At 48.0% G+C, this 25,435-nt stretch overlaps 1 long non-coding RNA gene across 1 annotated transcript; it reads right to left on the reverse strand.

Moving 5' to 3' along the window:
- On the reverse strand, positions 1-25,327 carry LOC144724286 (uncharacterized). Its single transcript, XR_013586459.1, has 3 exons — positions 24,574-25,327; positions 21,929-22,103; positions 1-83 (listed from the first exon to the last, which is right to left on the reverse strand). It is a non-coding gene; the product is annotated as an uncharacterized LOC144724286 (long non-coding RNA).
- Positions 25,328-25,435: the final 108 nt, after the last annotated feature.

The raw sequence follows: 25,435 nt of genomic DNA on the forward strand, positions 1-25,435 counted from the left end.
CCCAATTCCTGTGGCCAGCTGTCGTGGTCTCAGTGGCCTGTAGAACAAGATTTAGACACAATCCCAGGTGTGGTTGAGCTCGCCTGTGGGTGGGGGTGGGGCAAAGAGAATTCAATTTTGGTGAAAAAATGAGAGCATTGCAAGGGGGTAGGGCAAAAGGGGGGGGGGGCGACGGGGGTTGGGGTTGTGGGGAGGAATGAGTAAGTTGGATGGTGAGGGGGTCTGGGAGAAATACGGATAGGAATAGGGGATGGGACATTGGAATTGAAAAGAACGCAGGGATTGCCGTGTGGATTTTTACTCAATTGTAAAGGAATAACATTAAAATATATATTGCACATCTTAAAATATGTATTACACTGGGCTTCGAAAACATTTAGAAAACTCCACCTGAAAAGTCAACGGTCACACTTATTGTTCATGCATCAGTGTCGCGTTCTGATCGGTAACTATATCATCGCTAAATTGGATGTGCTTAATACATACGTACAGATGTGGCTTCAAAATAAAACGCAATTTCTGCCAAGAACGTTTGAAGACATACATGACCGAGCTACAATTAGCCAAAAAAAACAGCATTAGAAGGTGTTCAGAAGCACACGCAAAAACGTGCTCTTAATCCTCATTAACATGCACACGATATTGCGTTCCATCCAGTCGCGCGTGCCATTGCTTTGTGAAGGAGTTTGCGTTGCCTGACGTGTCCACCTGACCCCGGAACCTGCCACCCGCTGTCAAAAGTGGCGTCGTGTTGTTCCTCTGGCCGGTTGGCATTAACGGCGGATTTAAAACCAAATGGAGGCACCGTTCGGCGCCACGTGAACGAGTGGCATTTGGCGAGCAGAATTAGGGCACTGCATGTAAAACTATTAACTATTTTCATTTCATTTTACCAGGTAAGGCCCACTGAGGTACGCAGCTCTTTTTCAGAAGCGACCTGCCCACAAATGATAGCTCAACGAAGTGGCTTATCATCACGGAGAAATGTCTAGCGGACAAATCCTCCCAAACCACTTTTCTAAAAGTGGAGGGAAAAACCGGAGAAAAATCCACGCGGCCACGGGGAGAACATGCAAATATACAGGCGTCAGGGTCTGGATCAAATCCACGACGTCCGATATACCAGGCGAGGTAGTTAATGTCTCACCACCGTGGCTCCCAATACCTGCGATACGGCGGTCATTTGGGTGTGAGATTTGTTGCAATCTGCATCAGGCACATGTACGTCTGTGATTAATGGTAACAAACGCCCATCAATGTGAATGGCACTTGATGCTGTAAATCAAACGCAGAATATGTCAGGATTTGCTACCGAAGGTGACGGCAAATTGAGAGAAATCGACTAAAAATCTGCAAATTCGGTCACTGATTTACGCAGCAACCTTAAGTTTATTGACATTTTCGTGCGGTCTAAATGGCCCTTTTGTGACCAGTTTCCAGAAGTAGTAGAAAACCGTATGGATTTGTGCCTAAACATGATAAACAATATGGCATTAATGTCAATTTTCTCGAGAGTCCTACGCTCCATGTATATGGAGCTTCCATTTACCTTTGGTACAGGCAGCATTTCACACAGATACTTTCAAGAATTTAATTTTAAAACAATTATTTAACGCTCCCACAACAATTATTGCATTGGCCCAAAGCCTGTAATTCGCCAAAAACAATCAGCAATGTTAAACATAATAATATTGTATTGCGTTTTAAATATGCACGCTTAAGGGACCAACACAAAGCTACCCCACGAAAACATTTCAAATTATGAGCCAGTGGAATTTCACCAGTGTAAAAAAAATATAAATCAATTTTTGATTAAAGAAATAATACACTGCATAGAAGATTATTTGTCTGCCACGTCGTGCTGATGGAAGATAGATTGATGACTTCAGGGCTGATGTAGGAGTGAGATGGATTGCAGACCAAACGACAGGAGTTGATGGAATAATAATCATCATCAAACTATGAGAACTAATCAATTAATTTACAATTACGTTAACTCTTTCCTGTCAATAAATCCCATGGCTCCCGACGGGCTGACTTTCGCTTTTTGTTCAAACCCCCCTTTGGTGGTCCCTCACACTGATGCCATTATCGAGTCCACATTCATCCTGCCCTGTGGGAGATACCAAACGACCAAAACAAGACAGTTGTCCAACCGCGGCCATTCGTCACCTCCCACGGGCCCTTCCATTCCCTACTTAAAAGTGCCGACCGCGTTCGAGAGGGGCGCATAATTGCAAGTTCTTATGGTGAAGCAGGGAAATCTGCTGCAGTCGTGGAATTACTCAGCGGTCATTAAAAAGTGTGTGTGTGTGTGCGCGCGCGCGCGCGCTGCGTGCGTCCGTGTCTTTATTTTTTTACCGTTGCCGGAGGCTGATTTGATATCAACGATCGTTTCTGACCGTGACTTAAATACAACAAATATGTGACGAACCACCCAGCAACCTCTTCCATTGTAAAAATGCATTGTGCATTGTCATGCACGGCTAATTCATGATCATCTCGCGTACGTTCCATTGGTCGGGTTTCATGCCGCAATACGAATGATTGCGCTGCCATTGAGACGGACAGTCGGACCGCCATCGGCAGCGGGCACCGATGATGCGTAGACATCGGACTCTGGACTGCAAATTGCTTGGCTCACAGAGCCCTCCCGCCCACTGACCCCCCCCGGCACCCCCGCCCCCCCCCCAGCCCCCACCGCCCCCCCCCCCCCCCAATCTCCGCCCCGTACTCCCTCCTCAATTTCCTTCTGAAGGCCTCCAACTTCCAGCCACCTTCTCCCAGCTTCCCCCAACGGTGCGATCGCACGCCTTTTAATCTGGTCGGCGGTGATGGTGAGCACGTTTCATCTGTCTGCTAGTGCTCTGAGAGGGCATTTCATGTGCCCGCTGGTGCGGAACAACACGTTTCATCTCTCGCTGGCATGGGCCAGCGTTTTTCATCTGCCCATGCATTCGATGAAGGTCCTTAACCCACCCCATCCCCCCCCCCCCAACCTTAGACTGCCAAAGGAAAGGTTAGAGCGGTAATGGACGGAACCTGAATCGCTCTGGGACACCTGGAGTCGACCATCGTATAAAATAAAAAAAAAACTCCGCACTGTTACTCACAGGTGCGTAATGCGCAAATAGAGGTGCCCACGGATGATAATTCACTACATTCCAACTGTTTGTGTTTAACCGTGGTCATCATTGTCACATTCTCGATGGAATTTGGTGGCACAATGACGGGGTGGGCGTGGGGGGGGGTGCCATCGAAGCTCGGAGAAGATGATGGAGGCACGGGCGCCGAAGCGACGAGTCGTGTGATGCAGTTTCTCAATTACAGGTCGCCGTCGGCGTTCCTCGCTGGCAGGCAAGAGCGCTGGCGCTCTCTGTGGTCTCCTAATTGTCCTCGCGCAGCGTCTGAATTTCCACGCGGTGTCGGATCTCTCTTATTGGGCGGCACGGTAATTATCCAACTGTGGTCAAGAGCCACGGTATATAAACTGCCGCTGCTCCAACAATAAAGTGCAGACATGTCAAAATGTTGGGAAAGTGAAAGGTCAAGACGTGGCGCACTGCGCGCTTGTCACTGCAGATCAAGGGACATTTGACCTATTCTAGTACGCGAGACAAGGAGGGGTTAGATGAAGGGGTGAGACGCTTGCTTGGCCCCACCACAAACGATCTGCCAATTCGCCTTCGCACCGCCATGCGCTCGGCCGCACCTTGGAGCACACTGACTGAAAATTGAATCTTCCATGTCTGGACTGATCATTCATCTTGACAAGGCCCCCCGGGATTTGCCGCAGAGTTAAACACAGGTGTCATTTACGCCGCGTTCCGCTCGCAATCTCAGAGCGTGTGCCACGGTGGCGAGATGTTAACTACCTGGTATAGAGGAGGTTGCGCGTTCGATCCTAACCCTGACGCCTCCTGTATATTTGGAGTTTGCGTGATTTATCCCCCCGTGGTCACCATAATTTTTTGTCTGGGTCCTCCGGATTTTCCTCTCCACGTGTAAAATGAACGCGTTTAGAGTGTTTGACTGCTATACATTTCCACGTGAGGATAAGCCACTTCGTTAAGCTATCATTTGTGATTGCCAGGTCGCTTCTGAAAAAGAGCGACATAACTCAGTGGGCCTTACCTTGCAAAATAAAAAGAGTTATTTTTTTATGCTTATTCATTAGAGCACCACCGATGTCTTGCTCTACGAGCGCTCCACGTGTTGGGAGATTTTCTTCAGCAGCTGATGGAGAAGTACTTAAAAGGGGCGTTCGTGCGTGTGGAGCGTAGAATCTGGACTTCGTGCCAAACAAGACACAGCTAAAAGCCCCAAAAACATTGGAGGGATTTACATTGCTGTATAGGTAAAATGTATACTGGGCAAATTATGGAAGTCACGAAAACAGGTTATATTTTTTGCACGAACTTAATCTGCGATTCATCGGTTAAGCAACATTTAAATTGACGTGGCTTGTTTTCCCCTCACTATTGTATTTATTCGGGTTTCATGAGTATCATAATAATAATGCTATTTATTTACCCAGGAAAGCCACACTGACTCACTCAAGAGGGTCCTGATAAAGGGAGATGTTTGTCCAAACCCATAAATAAGCGTTTGGCATGTGGCAAGAAACCGGAGATCCGGAAGATATTTTGCATACGAAGAGAGATAACACTTAAATGTCTGCACAGATTAATTCAACAATCCGTTGCTCTGCTGCGAATCTCCTGGCTACCTCCCTTCCCAAGCCGACCACAATACCCTGTGTTCTCAGGCAGTCTCCCATCCGAGTCCTGAAGAGACTCAAACCTGCTGAACTTCCAAGATCTAGCGAGGTCAGGTGTAATCCTGGATGATTTGATCTCTTTGTAAAACTTCATAGCCATTCACTAGGTATCTAGTGAATGCCAGATGCTTGCAAATGCATTTTTGTAGTTGTGCTGCCACCCAGACTAAAGAAGCATGCATCATTTATAAACGGGAAATGTTTAAAATGGTGTAAAATGAAACAGCTATAAACACACGGAAATCGTTTAGAACATCACTATTACTGCCGTGTTACATTTCTTTCTAAGGACAATATTTTAAAGCTTCATTTCCGAGTACACGCGGATGCAAATCGATGGATTATGCGCTGGCATTAGGCGCAGATGTGTGCAGCATGTGCTCTGTCGATAACGTCTATTTTGCAGGCGGAAATTTCTCCGCTGAATGCAATGAACATAATTAGACAACTCCGCGAGTGTGTCGACGATAGTTTCGTTGCCGCTAATGCCAGACATCGGGGAGCGGTGGGTGTAACGGAGAAAAATCTGCGGCACATGAGATGTTTTTAAACAAATGATCGTCTTTGCGAAACTCAATATCAGACGGGCGAATTTGTTCGAGATCCAGCGTGAAGCTCATTAAAATCACCTAATGGTTCCATTGCCGTCGCTGCTGCTGGCAACACATCACGCAAGGCAAACATGGAGACGGAGACGGAAACGGACACGCCCTGCTTTCCACAGTTCCCAGCGGCAATTCACTTCTCCAATTAAAACCAAAACGCTGGGAAGAAGGTTTATCCTTTGTCGTTCATTTATCTTGCCCAAAGAGCTATCGCAAAAAAAAAATTGCCACACGGGCATGCAAGTTATTTTCATAGCCGGTAAAGAGTTACGTGCTCGTTGCGTTTCGACCCTGCGCTAAAGCGAAGGCGAGAAGCGTTTGTGTTTTTATTGGAACCCTTCCTCTCTTTCCGAAAGTGCCGAATGAAGCAGTGAGCATGGATGTGATCGCAAACCCATGGGGCCGACAAACACCTATCGTAAAATAAACTATTAAAATTAACTAAACTATGTATTTTATTTTACCAGGTAAGGCCCACTGAGCTATGTAGCTCTTTTTCAGAAGCGACCTGACCATACATGATAGCTCAACTTAGTGGCTTATCACGTGAAAATGTCTCGCAGCCAAATACTCCAAACGCACCTTTCCAAATGTGGAGGGAAAAAAACCCAGAGGATCCCGGAGATAAATCAACGCAACCACGGGGGGAGAGAGAGAGAGACACCGCAAACTCAAAATATACAGCAACATGCGGTCAGGGTCGGGATCGAACCCACGAACCCCCTGAAAACCAGGCGAGGTAGCTAAAGTCTCGCCACCACGGCGCACAATTGAGTGCCGCGTGAGTGTGCAGACGCGGCTGTTGCTGCGCGTTACGGGAGAAGGCTGGGCCCGAAGGGCATCTGCCTGCGGGCGGGTGGGGGTTCTCGTGCGCACGGGAACCGACGCTAAGCATCGTCAAGCTTCGAGACGTTGCCGTGGTGGGGGGGCAGGGCGCGTTCACGTAGCCCACGCGCGGTACACGTGGGGGGGTATTTGTCCGAGTAGGTGCGATGCGTCACGTTCGGTGAGTGGACTTTGCTCAGAGCTAGAGACAAAGGCGGAGGGGAGATGAAACAAAATTGTTTTGGAGGGTTTCGTATTTTCCTTGTTTTTGTGGTGGTGGTGGTGGGTGGAGTGGAGTCAGCGTGGGTGTTACGTGACACGGTGGTCAACATACGATCACACTGCGGGCCGCAAGGCTCACACTGAAGATCAGTCATGCTCACACAATCGTTACATTTGCATTCATGTGTTGCCGCTTATATTTGCCTGGGCAGCTCAAAGCGCCTTACGTCACATCGCATCTCAAACAATTCAAAGTGCACCCCCAGTGGCAGCTATCACTGCGCAGCACATTGTGACTTAGCACTGGCCTGCAAGTGGGGATTAGTCTCCAGTAGGGGGGAGATGATTGATCCGTGTAATCCAACATGAAGCAATTTTGCCGGTTCTTTTTGAAATGTGTCAACATTGTTTGGACCACGAAGCCAGCGCACAACAATCTACTCTTTTCAAAGGACATCACAGGATCTTTAACGTACACTGCGAGTGAAGCAGGCAGCCCATGTATCACGGTTCATACACCTGCAGTGTTAGCCTGGGCAGCCTACCGGTGTCGTGCAACTAAGGTCAGATCTCTCCTTAGTCCACGCAATGCTCAGCGGATTCATGTATGATATGGTGATGATGCCAATTCTTGGCGAGGGCAGCAAAAAAACGAAATGAACGCATCAGAGAAGCCAGAGAGGACGCCCGTGACATCAGTTGGTGTCTAGGCGCTATGTGGGTTATTGCATCGCAGGATTGTGAGAGGTGGCGGCAATTTTGGGAGGCCTTCATCCAGCAGTGGACTGACCGTGGGGGGCGGGTGGAGGTGCAATTACTCGGCTAAGAAAACAAGAGCAACAACACCTGCTGGATGGACATTGTCGACGCACGTCAAATTCCAGGATGAACTATGCTCACAGGCTGTTGTTTTGGTCAGAATTGAATCTTCGCGATGGATGCAGTGACACGCTGGTTAGCGCACGTCCCGGCCATGGCTAACATCATTGCCGAGTGATAACAGAAGCGGTGCCAACCCTCCGGCCTACAACTCGCGCTCACCAAGTGTGCTGCAGTGCGGTGAAAACACCCCCAATGACGGACCAGGCTTGGTTATGGATTAATCAAGCAGTCTATTTATGAAATAAATATGTTAGTGATTTTTATGATTGCTAAAATCATGCAATGTGTGGCTATTCGATGCTCAGTGTGCATGGCGAGCTGGTATATGTTGGGTTGAATAACAATAATCCATGACTGCCGTTGTTGAACTGGAGATCCAGTCAGTCACAGCGATATAATTGGAACCAGAAGCCAATGAAAAGACAATGACGATGGGAGAGCCGCCATACATTGTAACACTTTGTCCGAGCAATTACAGTTGCTATTCAAAGTATGTTTTAAAAAAAAATTAATTGACATGCAATGCGGAATGCCAATTTTACACAAATTAGCTTCGATGTAATACAATGGCTAAAAATTATAACTGGCCTAAATTCATACGCATCTCTCATTGGTTAGCAGCTTTGCACCACTGTCAGAAAATGAAATATCATTGTTGACGAAAAAATTTGGAAATTATTTTGAGAGTGTTTCTTTTTCATAAGTAAGTATATAAACGTGTACTATTAGTGTCATACAATTGTGAATGATCTATGTTATTGCTGCTGGAGTGGGTATATCTGACTGAATAGACCGTCCTTCAGACACAATGCCCTCTATCTGACTTCAGCAAGGCTATCAAAAAAACAGAATTTTCACCGAACATGTTATTCTCATAGTCGGTTAGATAATGTCATCCATTATGAGTTCCAAGTTGCCAGGACATTCCAATTCAAAGCAAATGCACACGCAGCGAAATGCCTCTGTTTTCTCAATCGCACGCAACGAATCATCAGCGACGCTCAATCCGACTTCGCTCCTTACAAAACAACGTCCCAATTCAATGCTCGGAAGCCGTGCAGGCCTTTTTGGACGCCGCGTGCTTAAACGTCGAACAAATGTAACTTGAACCCTGACTTAAAGCTTTCGTGACTGCAGGAATTCATATTCTTGCGTCTTTCGTTAAAGTCACGTAGATAGAAAAAAATTTGAATAACAAAATACAATTTTTTTTTTAAACAAATTGAATAGAAAATTAATAAACTCGCCGAAAGACCCAGGACTTTGAGCCCAGACGATGTTCACTGCGAGTCACGGACAAGCACCGGGTGAAAGACGCGACGCGGACCGATCCCTGGCTTCGAATCATCCGCGAAGCTCACGGGGCCGCAAACCATAACAGCAGCTGGCGCGGATACTCGATGGTGCACGAATGGAAAATAAATAATAAATGCTCACCGTAACAGAGGGTTTTGGGTTAGATCGCGTAAATATAAATTGTCGTTAAACCCGCCACCACCCGACACATCCAATTTATAAGGTTTGTCACGGAAACGAAACATTCCAATTCGTTACTAGTGCAGAACATCGGTGTGTTGGAGAGTAAACCCACAGAATTTACAATTAGAGTACGATGAATTGGTGGCGAAAGCCTACGGGTAAAAACTAAAAAAATCTGCGGTTTGCGACTGTGGTCACCCAGAACAAAGACCACGGGACATATATCGACTCGATTTGCGCGATTCACAAATAAGGAGGCGTCATCACAGCGACACACCACTCCACTACTCCCGACTGAATCATCTAGCTCAACCATCTCGGTGTAAAATACAGCTGCTTGCCCTACATTAATATTAGTCGTACGGAGAAGAAGGCTTGGCTTCTGAATGAAGGCATCAGCCAAGCAAGCTGTTGCCATCACGCATGCTCGCTGTGATATAGCCATCTACGGAGCACCTGCACATGAGCTGGTTTCATTGCTCCATCTCCCTGGGGGGAGTCAAACCTCTCTGATGCGTTCCCTCCCTTGCCTGCCACTCTGTCATCATTTTCGACCTCATGCCGCCATCCCGTCTAGAGCATTGTTCTGCCCATGGACACTTTGCTAAACAGTCAGAATGATGTCATTAACCTTCGTAGCTTATCTCATCCGCGTGTCCCTCCCTCTGTCTCTCAATATAATTCAGAGAACTCTTCTCTGAACACTTTTCGGTTTCGCTACGTTTCCTTTGTTAGCGATGAAAACACATTTCCAATCGAGTTTCCATGTGGCGTATGTCTTATTTATCGTTCTGGACAAAGAGAGAATTAGTGTAATTTCGCTTTCACAAAGCCAAAAGATATGTACTGGAGACACCTACACTGCTGCAACCTTTGTTGCCACTGAGCAAATAGAAAATAAACAGCAATTTATCTTTATATAAACCTAAATCCATGTCCATGTCTTGTTCTTGCAGCTCCATTCACTTAAACATCATTTCTCAGTACGGGCCCCGTGAATGCATATTGGTTGGCTCAGTCACACCTGTGTCAATCATTGAAGCTCTTTGTTCGCACTTGACATACAAAACGATAATTACGAATGCAGCTACACATGAAAGAAAGGCACGCTGCTCTGGATGGCCACGCTGCGTGCATCGCCTGCATGTGCAATCTAAGCGCCGAGGCCCCCGTTAGAAACGGTGGAATACTTCCAAGTGAAATTACTATCATTATTATCATCATCATCATCAATCGTCAGCCATGAATCAATCCACGATTGAATGGCCTTCCCACGCTGCCGCCAATCTCTCACAACACCCGCGATGCAACAAATCAAACGAGGACTACCGCAAAAAAGTGTCGATTTTAATTGGCTCCATCTCCACCGTGGCCGGAACCCTCTTAAGATGCTTTTAATGCATCTTGGCTGCCGCTCCATCGCTCTTCTTGACCGTCGTCCATCATCTCTTCTAGCCGTGATGCGCCCGGCAGAATCTCACTCACTTTCTTTTTTTTTAACATCACGAATTATGACATTAACCTGCGCATGCACTCTAATTGCGTCTTTTTTTGGATTTTCTGTTTGCACTCAGTCACATATTCACTTTAAGATGTTTTTTTGTTCATCTTTTTGTTTGTTTGTTGCGGTTGCACCCGATCCAAGAGCCGAATGGCTCACAGGGCTATACCTAATAAATTAACTTGAACCGATCACGAATTTTGACATTAACCTGCGCATGCACTCTAATTGTGTATTTTCTTGGATTTTCTTGGATTTTCTGTTTGCACTCAGTCACATATTCACTTTAAGATGTTTTTTTGTTCATGTTTTTGTTTTTTGTTTGTTGCGGTTGCACCCGATTCAAGAGCCGAATGGCTCACAGGACTATACCTAATAAATTAACTTGAACTGGAACTAATTGCACGTGTGCCTCCCTCTGTCTCTCAATGTAATTCCAAGCGAGCGTCTCTCCCCCCTCTCTCCATCCTTCTTTGGCCACCTCTCTTGCTTTTTCTTTTACATGTATTCAATAATCCATGGGAGGGGGTGTGGGTGGGGGGATGACAGCACGAGATCGAAGGTGGACGCGAAGACTTTCGAAGCGTTCAGAAGCACGCTGTTGGACATTTACACGCGGGGGCAGTGCGCGCGCGGAGACAGATTACCTCATGCAACCGAGACGTGCAGAGATGCATGGGTTGGGTTAGGGATACGCGCACGCAGATTGGCTAATCTATCATTAGCTTTGTCCACTTCGTCAAAGCGGCGACGGAAGAGAAAAAAAATCGAACTGCTTTGCCCAACTTGGGCAAAGTGAGATTTTGAGCGAGTCGCTGACACGGCTGCACGTGAGATCGTTACCATCAGATTTGTCAAAGTCCATTTGCCGTGTCAAGCACCACCTTAAGGAGGCGGCGGCCGCGGCCCATCGCAACGCCTTAATTCTGCTCGACATTAACTGGGCCAATGCTTGTGAGCGATGGGCGGCGAGTAGCAGTGAAAGCAGGAGAAACTTCAAGTGCGCAAAAAAAAAAAAACTGCTTAACATGGGGACAATTTATTTCCGATGCCTGCGATGGCAGTGGTGCACAAGCACAAATAACAACAAAAACTCACTCAACGCATCCATCAATGACACTGCCCGAAAAAGAAACGCATACGATCGGCAATGTTTTGACCAATGGCCCCTATTCATGAAAAAAGCCCTGTATGTACATGTACATCACTAAAAATGGGTACGAAAATTCGTAACATTGAGAAAGAAGGACCATTGCCTGAAAGGATGCGTTGAGTTTTCAATGAACGCATGGGATCTTGGACTGCTTCTCAATGTAAGTATTTTTCGTCCCCCATCATTTTTAGTGATGTACGTACAGGGCTTTGTCCATTTAATGCTGGTTGAAGGCCTCCTACACCGTGTGGGTCATGGAGGGATATTTTGACCATACTTCACCACGATGGTCAGTGCAAGTTAGTGAATGCGTGGGTGTCTCGGGATCAGTTCAGAAATATCGCCGCCGATGTTAGCCGTGGCTGAGAATCCTCCTTGGCTGACAGTGTGTAGCACAATGCGTAAACCACTGCACCACCACTCCCACCCTAACATTCAGAAATAAAGTGACTAAACATAACTTTGCACAAAGTTGGTTTGAACGTTTCTGAAACAACTTAAGATGTTGTGCTGTATAGCTGTCGAGACTACAGTGCTGGCCATGATCCATGTTCGGGCAAGGGTTTAGAGCTCAGAAACACTTTCGTAGATAAATAGACCACTAATATTTCATCAATTATGTACTGATGGCACATTAACGGAAAACATGACGCATTGTAAATGGTTCATAATAGATTTTTTTTCTTCACATTCCAATATAATTTTTCGTGCATAAGTTTACATATTCATGATTTATTTATAAAGCAGATGCTTTTTTTTTCAATTAATGCTACTTAAGTATTACATTGCAGGTTCATATTTAACGCATTTCATAATATCCGTTTTGGCACTAGAGTTTATAAAGCCCAAGCATGAGTCTTTAGCAAACACACACAAATAAATGGCTATACCCTCATAGACGTGGTTTCAAATGAAAAGCCCTCCCATCACAGCATGAACCTTTGCATCAGCCTCTCTCTCTCTGGCAATAATCTATGCTCAATGTGGCCTTCCTCATAATTTCATAATAAACGGCATGAAAGCCATTTCCCACACACAGACAATCAAGTATGCTATAATCCTTCCCATAATCCATAAATGCTGCATAATCCAATGCCTTTCAAACCCGTGAACCACACACGCTGGCTGAGGTGTTTGTGATCAAATGGGCACGCTCTATATATTCCCACATAGGTGCACGAGGGATGTGCATGCTGGAATAGATTGCCCGTTATCACCGTACGACTACTATCATACATGTACAGCTCTTTGTTAATCCACTGCTGGTCGAAGGCTTCCTCATTCAGTGTCAACTACGGCGGTTGTTTGACCATACTTCACCACGCTGGTCACTGCGTGTGGGTGAAGAGCGAGGTGTTCTGGACGAGTGTGCAGAATTTACTCTTCACTGATATTAGCCATAGCCGGGAAGCAAAGTTACGTTGCTACTAAGTTTCATAGTGTGGTGCGCTAGCCACCGAGCTGCAGTGATTTGGACATCTAAATAGATTGTAAGTGTATAATAACAAACAAACAAAACCTAGTGTATACATTTTTTTTTATAATTACTCTCCTAATTCAGATGTGGGCAATTACTTCGGCTGTGCAGATGAATAAAAAAACGACGATGTCATCGCTCATGTCTGACTGGCGAAATTTACTCATTACAGGACATTTTTATTCTTTTCTAGTTTAAGACTGAAAATGTAAAAATCCCAACGCGAATGCAAAGAACTTAAATGAGGCTCTATCTTCTGTCTGTTGATTTCTTCTCGTGCTATCTTTGACAGATGATACTCAGTGCTACGTGATTAAATGTCATTACGGATGATTAGTTATTTTTTTTTACTTTTTTCTCCGATTCAAGTACCCAACTTGTCTGAGCAGAGATAGTTTAATGCTATTAAAGAGACGTCGCATATTTCTGCTAAATCTAAATGCAGTGTAAACAGATACAATTCCTGCGGAACAATACGATCAACACCTTAACAACGCACAAAACAGTTTTAATTACTTAGTCTAAATTGAGAAAAAAGAAAATATTTCACAGTGCATTTTTAACCTAATAACTGTGTACTGATGTTGTTTTTGTTGCTAAATACAAACTGGAATTACTTTCTTTTTACATAAGCATATAAAAAGTCTATAGTTACATCGTGCTTGCTGGTGAATATATTTGGTTAATTATCTGAAAATGAACAGTAGGCTCGTAACATTATGAAACAAACAGAGACAATCTTATCATTTTAAATTAAACTTTAAATCAAAGGATGCTTGCTCAGTCATGTGGAGATGTTCATCTTTGACCTATGAGTGTACGCGCTGTGGACTTGGAATCCCAATAAGCAATCAGACCAACACATGGCGGTCCTTCTGAGAAATGCAATACCTGGCGCGCAAGCTCCTTATTCGTACAAGACGCTGTGTGGAAAATAAGGCTACTGTAAAGAGGTTTAACACATTTTGATGTAGTGTTTACGACCAACAGACTTACCGTGACATAATCCTCAAGAGGTCTATAGTCGGAGGGGAAAAAAATCAATAGGTGGGTCCAAAGTGCACGAGCAAATTATAACCGATATGACTTGAGGCACACTCATTATAGGCTGAATACGAGCCAAGGTCCCCCTGATTAAGCTCTTTCATTGGAACATTATTCATGTCAGTGGGGTGATATTTAAAAGGTATAACATATGCTCGTCTCTCATTCGTTGGGGTTTCATATTTTCGGTGGACGTTGAGATAGTCTTGTACGCCAAATGTCGGTGGAGGAGGGAAAAAAAGAATAAGTTCTGAAAAACAACATCAACAACAATTGCGGTTTGTTCCGTTTAAGCTGTTTTGCTTCGGCAATATCAAACCGAGATTACAATGCAAAAAAATTAATGACATTTTGATTGCCGATTGCACTTTTTTCATGCTTCAGTCGGCCGTTTTTGATCATCGTGCGGGCATCTGTCAGCCGCGTCCGCGGCGTGGCCCGCGTCTGTCTTGGGTTCAAATGCAGGGAGGGGGCACCGTGCCAGCGCATCGCGTGCTTCCCAGCAAGCTGAACACGTGACACGGCAACGCTGTCATCTGCTGCTGCTGCTGCTGCCCGTTCTCTCGTCACCACTCTCCCGTGTCTTGGCTCCTCACCCACCCGCCTTCCGTTCGCATTCTCGAATCCCCCTGATAGAGCCCCCCCCCCTTACCCAGGCGTTGACAGGCGCGCTGCAAAGTAGCGCAGATGAAAGTGACATGTCGCATTTCGACAAAATAAAAAAATTATCCCCTTTGCGCTCGCTGCAGCTGTTCATGCTTGTCTCTCTCCTCTGGTTGAGAAATGTTTTTCTTGTTTACACCCCCCCCCCCCCCCATTGCATTGCTTTTCACGGAACAAAAATATGTTGGTTGGGATTTAGATTATAAAAAGGGGAGGGATGGGCATTTCAACATCAGTGAATAATGTTTGGCCATGCGGGGTGACTAATATGCAGCAAAGAGGTCGTGTGATTTATGCATTTATATAAACATGGTTGTTACGAGCGTCCGTAACGTAGTCATTACAATTTCATACAAAACACGTATTATTTGTTTGTCGTAACCTCCCACATCAATGTACAGGCTCTGCGATTAGTGTCTTGGCTTAAATTACGTGGCTTCAAAAAGGCCGAGCGCGTTAGGCTGGCGTCTCATAATAATAATGTACCAGCCCTTGTCAAACCACGTATGGACACAACTCCTTCTCCCTAATACCACGTTCATCACGAGGGTTGTTCGACATACTTGACCGTGCTGGCTAGCGCCGATTGGCGAGCGAGTTGGAGTGGCCAGATTTCACTCGCCAACGATGTTAGCTCTGACCAGGAGGAAAACCCATGTCACCAGGTTGAATTGTAATGTGAAAAAGCCACTGCATACCGCAAATCAACTGCCTCATACGGTGCTTGTACTCATCTCACATATAACTTTTGATGACATTTTTATTTGTTTATAGTGGGACGCCTTATAATGAGCACATCTGTGCATTTGTGATATCGCAGTGGTTAAGGAGGAATTTTGCTGAGCATTTCCGACATCCTCAACAAGGATAATGCACGAATAATAATGACTTTCATAACCCAGTGGCAATCTTCTAGCTAAGTGGTTTCCTCACCGACATACATTTGTGGTGGTGGTGCTCATCACCCGTTTGCAACCCTTAGCCAGTCGTGGAAACTCCACATCCCTATGGCAGGGACATGCCCATCGATACGACAACAACACACGTATATACAGTATTATATTACCGTGCAATGTATTAATCGTCCAGTCGTGTGCGGTGCGGTTAAATCGTAGGTCAGCCCCAACCTCGTCCAAGACGTATGGCAGAGCGTGGAAGAGTAGACCAAATAACCCACCCCTGGGGAGCGCATTCTAGTGGAGGCCCTTCCTGCCAGCAAGTGTCGTGAGCAAGCAGTTGCAGGGACGGCGCCTTTCCCACGTCCGGCGTTGGCTCCCAGTGGTTATCGCTGTGCGTGTGACTTCGCCAGTGGCAAAGCGGGTGGGTGGGTTTCTCGTTCTTCCGCAACGCTGCGTCCTCAACTGTTGCAGCGCACCCCACACACGCCGCCTACAGGCAGGGAGGTACTTAAAACCCTCCTCCCTATCAAGCGTCGCACATGCATGCGATCATCATAAATATATTATAATAATAAAGCGCATTACATTATCGGACACGAATCAGGCGCATAGCAACGGCCACAAAAAATAACTCCCACCCCCCCCTCCCCACGCTCTGCTGGATTTGACGATGCACGACTCGTTATTCACGGTACAGCGACAATAATTTAATGACAATAATAGGTTTCAAGTAGTACAATATGTACGCTAGCAGCCCTCCCCTTTGTCAATCAATGCGGGGATCGAGAGAGGCTCTTCCTCGAGCCGTGCGGGTCATTTGGAGAGTATTTTAGTCGATTATGCAGGACGTAATTAGTACGATAGTCGCTTACAAAAAATCCCTGCAACGCTAATCAGAAGCGGGAGCATAGCATAGGTGTAGAATACAGTACAACCAATTATATTGCTGACACTGCTGCTCGCAACACTATATAAAAATCCCCAAGAGCAGACTATATCTCACCCACCTAAGCACCAACAAGGCTCAACCAAGCTTTTGCCGACGAGATGAGACGAATTAGTGGCGCATTTCGAGTCATATTTTTCCTTTTTAAGTCACAGGTCTGCCGAATGAAAGCAACATTTCTCGAGCAAACATCGACTGCCGTGGAGATATGTTTGGCAATTATTGGCTTTCGGCAGTTTGTGCCGGGAGTGATGAGCCTCGGTATGTGGAAAAGTGGAAGAGTTATTAAAAGGTAACTTTGTTCAAGCCCTGTGACATCTTGCTCATGCCACTGCTGGCGGGAACGGCCTCCACTAGAGGGAGCTCCAGACATCTTCTATAATGGGTGGTATTAGGTCATAGATTCATACGAAAAGTAGAATTTAGATTTGTAAGGCGCATTTTCATCCGGGGATGCCAAAAGCGCCGTTCAGGAAAGGCAGGAGACCAACAACAGCCGAGGTAAACGGCCACATCTAGGGGGTTAAAGTAGGGGAGTATTCAGTATAGGACTTTCCATCTGCGTGGCGTTAGACATTTATACTGCTGGGTGGACAGAAGGTGGAGATGTTTAATAATGTTGGAAAACTAATTTCAGCTGCCCCACCTGTTAGGTCGAACCATATGGTGACCTCTATAAATATACGTCCATGTGCTCGCAGTCACACAACGCCGGTATCAAAGTGGATTAGTGAACAACAATAAATCACCGCTGTCTACGTACGGTGCGAAAGAAGTTCAATATAATACATATACAGGCTGAGCGACGAATTTATGCAGGGTTTCCCAAACGCCAGTCCTGACGGCCCACTACCTCGCTACATCTGTCCGCGCTTCACCGATGCACTCCTCCCCATCCAAATGAACTCGTTCCATGCTGCGCGCGACCGATGATTGTTAAACACGTCCCACGTGACGCGCCAAGCAATCAACGCTGTGTGCGTTAATGGAGCCTATTCAGATTGAAATCTTAGTGTGCGCGCGCGCGTGTGTGTACAACGTGTTCCACGTAAGGCACACAGCGTTAATTGCTCAGCGCGTCACGTGGGGCCTGTTTGACAAACATCCGACGCGTGCAGCGTGAAACGCGTTAATTCGTAATTTGAATGTGGGGAGAAGCGCGTAAAGAAACAGCGTGGTGGGTGGCGAGGACTGGAGTTTGGGAAACTCTACATTAATGAGGGCTCACGGATCGCACGCCGTGGATGTTCTTGAGATCTTGAAAGTCACTGTCAGCGCGGTGTCCATAATTCGCTTATTCCCGAGGGCCGGCAGGAATGTAGCGCCTCATTATGCCCATCGTTCGAGTCAAAATTACGCCCCGCCAAGTCAGTCAGCGAATGTCTTTCGACTTATAAAATAAGTAATCAGGGCTTAATCTCAGCCGGCGCTGTCCGAGGCTAAGCCTCATGGAAAATATTCCATAGAGTAAGCCGTCTACATTAATATCGGAATAATAACAACAATACAAATGTAAAGGCCTTTGTCAATCCACTTCTGGGTGAAGGCTGTGTTAGTCATGGGGAGGGGGGGGCAGGGGGTTGAACATACTTCACCACACTCGTCAGTGCGAATTGGCGAATAAATGGTTGTGGCCCCCTGTAAATGGGTTTTAGATGATCACTCGACAACTGAACTGGCGTTAGCCGTGGCCGGGAATCGAGCAGATTTCTGGGTTCATAATTAGCGCGGTCCTCTGAAAATCACTGGGCCACCGGCTCCACTAAGAAAACAGAAGAAAAGTAAAAATAGAGACACGGCACCGTGCAAAGTGTAATGGGGTAAACGTCTCGCACAGAATGACGAGAACGCGCGTGGGCACGGCGTGGGTACACAGGGACTCTTCTACTTACGAACGAGGTAGGTTTCAAGTCTGTTCGTAAGTCGATTTGTTCATAAGTCGATTTGTTCCTAAGTCAAACTGCACTCCTGTCAATTTCAAAAATGTTGTAGGGCATGTACACTAAACACAGGGAATGGCTTTAAAAGTTGTATAATCTCCCGTAGATGTAGATGCTGCTGGTTCGTCACGTTCTGCAGATGTAGATGCCACCACCGGCATCTATGTGCGAGGCGGTTGAACTTGCGACTCTCGGTCCGAAAAAGGCAACTGGACATACGGACATGTTTGCTCGTATCTCTGAAAGTTCGTTAGTCGAATGTTCGTAAGTAGAAGAGTCCCTATATCGTGCTCTCAAATCGAACACCCCGCACTGGACCACGACGTAGCTACAAGAAGTGATGACGCGTTGCCACTGCAGGGTCGCTACATTTCAGAGCCATCATACTCAGATTATAATTACGGTGAGTAGCTTGAACAAAGTCAGTCTCTCAATTGATTTATGCCGGTTTCCCGCAAAAAATGAATGTGAATTTTATGAGCCCAATCGATGCCCGCCCCCTCCTCCCCCATCCTTTCGAACGTGATTTTTATTCGCAGCAGCTCGCGGCGCTGACTGTGGCTCGATGAGCCACAGTCGAAGCGGCTCTCTGCCATCCCAAATCCGCCCTTAGCCCCCACACTGAACACGACCACCACCACAACCCCCATCCACCATTTTTGTCAATCTCTTGAGAAGAACCCATTCCTCCCACCCATCCACTTCCCCCAACCCCCTTCCACCAGCTTTCTGCTCTCTCACTCTCTCACTCTCCAAGCCCACAAAGCCATCTTCACAAGCTCCTCGACGTGCCGCTATTCTTCCTCGCCTCCTCTCACCGCGCAAAACTCCGCGCGTGCCAAAATTCCGGGCCCGTTGAGCATTTGCATGATCCTCTAAGCAATTCGCGTGCGGTTCAAAGTGGCACAAACGAACGCGCCGTGTGAGCGGTGTCTGTATGGAGAGAGCAGTGGTTAATTCCCCCCCCCCCCCTCATCCCACTTTTCCTTTGTAAATCCAAGATGTCGCGTTGTGAAGAGGCTGAGCTAATTGGAAAATAGCCTAATTTTTTTTGTTTGTTTAGCCGTCTATATATTACTGCCCTGTCCATGTATTGGCCATGCAATCGTGACTGCTGCACTGTGCGGGCAGCGTTGCACGGTCAATGACCTAAGTTGATTTCCCGCTTCTGAACTCGCCCAAAACAAAAAAGCCAAAATGCACGATTCTCGAAAGGCCGCGTCGCCTCGGATTAAAACACAGGAGACGTTGAAAGGCGAATTATCGTCGGGCCCCAGAGGGTTATGTGCATGAGATATGGCAACACGCACTGACGCATGCGACTGGTGAACTCAACATTTCATCCGCCGCAACAATTGGGAATTTGCATTGCCCGATTATAAGAGACGGTGGCTCATTTCGCGTCTCTCTCGGTCTCTGTCTCTCTCACTCGCCAACGTGAAATAACGCGGTGGGTTTAAAGTGCCCATCGTTCTGAAATGTTAACCGCATTACGCACGGACGCTTGAATCGTACGAGACATCTTAACCGACGCTCTTCATTTTGGCAAAGTGTGTAGAAGGCTGCTCCATAAAGCAGCAGCCAAATGAACATTCATTACGTTTAAACGACGCGTGGATAGTGTGACTGGCTTAATTTTTAAAGTTGAGTTCTTCTCTGCTCGCGTTAAAATCCATTATCTTAACCCTAAAACATAATTATAGTACGAGATAATTTGTATTTCACGCAAAAAACTCTCACATTCGTCACGAACACCGCGCTAAGGTGATGAATATAATAGGCGACGTTTCGGGCAATGCTCCTTATTCCCCGCACAAATAAATGTCTTTCATGTGTGTATATCTGAAAGAGTCCTGGCCTAATGTGAAAGGTGATGTGGATGCAGGCTATCGCAGTCGTAATAAATACAACGTGTGAACGCAATTGTTTTAAATAACTCGATAGGAGCACCGTAATGGCTTAGGGCGTGTAATTTATTACACGTTTATCTCAAGAACGCAGCTGTTCGAAAAATGGTCACAGGTGTTGGTTTATGCGACCCGCGTGCTTTGCATGACACTAAGAGCGGTAATAATCAAATAAAGGAACACATCCCCCGTATAGCCTGAACAGACTGTTGGGGAAACTGCTGTTAGCGAGCACCTATGAAGGCTGGCACGGCACAAGAGGGGGTGGGTGGCCAACACCACGCCCAGCCGCCTTTGTCTCCCGAGTGGAAATGTTTTTACACATCGCACTAGGTACTCGATTGAAGCCGAGTCGACCTAGGGGAGACCCAGGACCGGTTCAGATAATCATCACCGATGGTGTATGGCCGTGAGCGGGAATCGAACCTGGGTTGCCGGATTCGTAGCGCGGCGTGATAATAAACACACCAGCACTCCCCCACTAATAAAACACACACACACGCACAGACACATCTCCACCCTTGCGTCGCACGTTAACAATTCATACTAATCACTCGTCTTACTCGGCAGACAAAATGCTGACTACAACAGCTTGCCCGCCCAAGTGGTGTGTGTGTGCGCGCGCGCGCACGCATTCACCCAGAGCGGTCGTGTAGTGGTTAGCGCACTGCGCCACGAACCCGGACCCCCCACAGTTCGATTCCCACTCACGGCCAACATTAGGTGACGAATTAACTATCGGAACCTGTACTGGGCCACCCGAAGGTCAACTCAGCCTTAACACGAGTACCTGGTGCGGTGTAAACATCGGCATGAGAGAGACAAAGGCGGACGGGCGTGGTGCTGGCCACCCCCTCGTGCCGTGGCGACCTTCATAGATGCTCGCTAATAGCACTTGGCCCACACGTCTATTGAAGCTATACGGGGGATCTTTGTCTTTGCCACCCTCTCGGTTGGGCTGATCCGACAAAAAAACAAGTTAGAAAAAAAAATGATGCACACGCATGATATAGTACGGAACGCTTCCTCTGACATATATATGCCCTGCGAGGTATTGCATTGGCCGATAATAGGTAGTTTCGCTGCCAGTGCAAAAAAAAGCCTTTGCTTATTATTCACAAAACAGTCCGTTTATGCTCCGGTTGCAGCCTCCGATTTTTTTTACCAACCCTTGCTAATCAAGTTGGCCAGTTTTCAATTGGTTAGAATCGCCGTGAGCAAACACGCAAACCGACAACATTCTCGCTCACGTTGAATTATCTTCCGGTGAGTTATCGTGCTCCCCTTCCCTCCGCGAAATAAATACAGACAGCGAATGCACCACACGATTTCCACCGCGGTTGCACAGCATTTGTAAACATAAAAACACACACAACCCTGCCGCTGATCACATTGGGTAGGAGATAAAGTAGCCAAATAGAGCCTGTTGGTTCTCACCAACTCACTGGCACAGTTCTGCGGAGAATAATAATTAGCTGCACAAACGAGACGCGAAAAGAAAGGGCATGCATGCATACATACATCATACGCAGTGCACATCGTTATCACGATGCCTCTCTCTCTATATATATCTCTCTGCATGTGTAGCGAGCGTGCGGGCCTTACCTTTGTGGCAGTGGTAACTTAACATTTCGGGTTTGCTGCTGTGAGCCAGAGGTCCCATCCGAGAGCGCATTCAAACAAAATCCAGGATGCCACGCGGAGAGCTGATATCTCTCTCTCTCTCTCTGTGTGTCGTCAAGAGGTCGGAAGGGCCGCGTGGGGTGCTGGACAACTGGCGCTGTGCGCACACGGCGAGAGGGTATTAAGTCATTTCCAGTCCATCACGCTCACCACAACAGATCACTGAGCCTCGTATACCCGCCGCGCGCACGCACGCGCAGACACACGCACGCACACACACGTGTGTGAGGCGTGCGTTATCCAGGGGACAATCGTACAATCTTCCGATCCACCAAGAACCCCTTTTTCCTCCTTCGCGTGGATGCCCGCTTGTCTGTTATTCTGCTTCTGGCTTTTCCTCGGCTTCTTCTCCGGCACGGTAGTGACTTTAACTCTCGCCCTACCAGTCGGTCTGCAGCCGAGACAACCTTACGAGCCGCGAGCAAGCGTGTGGCGAAGTGCGGGCCGGCGATTGCGAATATCGCCGAATGGGTCCTTTGCTGAGGATTGTGGATTTTTCTATTTTTTTTTCCTCTCTCTCTCTCTGCGCCTCCCCCTCTCGGTCTCCCTGTGAATGAGTCTCTCTCCACCGCTTCTCTCTCTCTCTCCCTCTCTCTTTCTCGCGGGCGCGCGGTCTCGCTGGCTCCTAGCAGCCTCCTCGCTGTCTCTCCAGCTTGCTAAATGGCCGGGGAGGGATTTGATGTGAACGCTAGCCAACCGAACAAATAAAATGACGACTGCGATGTCTGCGGGCTAAGGGGTCAAGAATCCCAGCCCCCGCACTCTCGTCCCAAAATTCACCCCCCCCTCCCGCTTGCCCTGCTCGCTCTCCTCTCCACACCACCCCCCGCCCCAGTGCCTTCCCTCCCCTCTATAGCCTCCTATAGTATCGATTCTGGAGAGAAAGAGAGAGAGAGAGTGGAAGACGGCGGGGAGAGAGAGTGACAGCGAATAGGAGCGTTATTAAGTACGGCTCCGAAGCGTGGCTGCACATCTTTCAAGGGGTCCAAAAAAGAGAAAGAGAGAATAGCTTTCCTCGTTTGTCCACAGCGCAAGTTTGTTTTTGATGGTGTGCGGTGGTGGCGGTGTCTTTTTTTGTTGTTTTGCTATAGACTCGTGCTTTATAATCAAACGCGCTGTAGCCGCCGTGCTATGCAATGCGCTATCGACGATATTTATAAGCCGTCGGTCAATCGATGGCCACGCGGACAGATTCGAGTACCAAGAAGAAGAATCGAAAATTAAAAAAATAAAGTTGACGACGTAATGTAAATATGCGCACAGAATTGCCAAACGGTAAAGCGACACGTTCATAGCGACCAGTAATATCGCTCGTCTCGCAACCACCCCCCCCCCCTGCCAAGACAACCTCACATTGTTCGGTACGAGCTCTCGGCGTGAGCCGACGGGAGTGTGGTACACACACGCGCGCGCGCGGCATATCATTACCACACTCGCGGTACACGTGTGCGAACGCACGTACGCACACACAGGACACGCGCACACACAGGACACACGCACACACAGGACACACGCGCGCGCGCGCGCTACGTACCTGCGCTGGAGAACGCGGTCGCCACGTCGGACAGCTCATTCAAGGTGGGGTGGGGGAATTGGAGTCGCGGGGGGGGGGGGGGGGAGTGAAATCCGACGGACAAGGGGACTCGCTCACTGAGCGATCTGCGCTCACAAAGTCACAGGTAAGGCTCCGCGCGCACGGCTCTGCACAATCATATGCGAGCGAGAGAGCGAGCGAGAGCGAGAGTCCGAGAGAGCGCAAGCGAGCGAGCCGAACGAGAGAGAAGCGAACGGGCGAGAGACAGCGAGCTAGCGAGCGAGCGAGCGAGCGCCACTTATTTATCGCTTCGGCGTAAGTGATCGTGATCTCTCTTCTGCTGCCGGCACCGCAGGGGTGCCCGGCGCGTGGGTGTCTGTGCGACGCGGAGGCCGCGAGCCGAGTCTCGCGACGAGCCCTGCACGATCGCGAAATGCGCGCAGCGCGTCCATTCAACGATTCGGGACAGCGCCTCTGATGACCGGAGTTAGGAGTCGTACCCAGGCTAGCAGCGCGTACTGAACCGGACTGCAGGATTTGGAGGAGAGGAGTAGCGGCGGGGTCGGGGTTGAGGTTTGGGTTATGTCGTGTTGGTAGAGGGGGGGGCAATCCTGAAGGGGGGGGGGGGGCGTGCGGGTTAGCGTGTTGCGTTTGGCCACCGCATGCATCGATGTCAGCGCGCGTACTCCCCCTCGGTTGGAACGGGGGCCAAAACCTCGGCTAACGCGTGGAATAATCGAATTGCCGCAACAATAACTTTACAGCAAACAGCAGCAGCAACCGCAGTTGAGTATTTACATTGTGCTCTGAACATAAACACGCCATCGATAGCCAGCATTGTGAAGGCATGGTACTGGAGCATGCTGATGAGTGCACCAGCTGACCGCGTGTTGACACTCAGACTTTTGTTCCTCCCTGCAGGTCAAAGCGCTCAGTCAAAAGGACACCACCACGAGCAAAACCACCACCACAAGCACCACAACAACAACAGCACAACAACATCCGGCCTGCACCCGTGCACCTTTGTACTTACAGATCACGGCTGCAGCAAGCTCTCCAAAAGGCAGGAGGAGAGAAGAAGGCAGGGCATGCAACTCGACAAATATAGCGCAAATCACAGCACAATTTTGGATCCGTATATCGTCCCAGTAAATTGACTTGCGATTGAAGTTACGGCGACAATAACTGCCAATAAATAGCAACACTAATCTTGCGCGCCCCGCGATCTAAAGGGGACCCCGAGTCTGCAGCGTGGAGCAAAACCGCCGGGCTTGCTTTCCGCGTGCTGACGGCGCGCTCAGAAGAGAGCCGCGGGTGTTGCTACGTGACAAGCGCTGCAATGCCCTTCCTCTGGATCATTTTGTTCGGCGCTTGCCTCGGTAGCCGCACCCCCTTTGTATCCCCCGCGAACCCCGCGGCCGAGTCCCACGGTGGCGGCGAGCAGTGCCGCCTCAAGACGGTGACGGCGTCCGGAGTGCCCGCCGCGGGCGCCACCCGGCGAGACGGGCAGACTCCCGGAGGTTGGGACGCTGGCGAGAAGATGTCGCTGGCGGTGCGAAGCGATTTCCCGGGGGAGCTTGCCGTCGTGGACGACCTGCAGAGCTCCGAGACGCCTTACTTCGTCATTGGTGCGCGGATGTTTTTGATGTTGTTGTTGTTAATAGCGCGAAATGCATGCCTCGTTTAACCCGGTCTCCGTTATCCCCGAGAGCGCATTGATGGCCTTCAATGCACACACACACACCAAAGACACCTGGGCCCAATTGAGCGCGCTTCCTGTAATCACCATCACGGGCATCGCTATAATCAATCACTTATTTCACCAACATTCATTCCCCCCCTCCCCCAAATCACTCCACCACCCCCTTCTCCCCCCCCCCCCAAATCACCCCACC

Source organism: Lampetra planeri, chromosome 20, assembly GCF_965212315.1.
Source record: "Lampetra planeri chromosome 20, kcLamPlan1.2.h2, whole genome shotgun sequence".
In the NCBI taxonomy this organism is placed as follows: domain Eukaryota; kingdom Metazoa; phylum Chordata; class Hyperoartia; order Petromyzontiformes; family Petromyzontidae; genus Lampetra; species Lampetra planeri.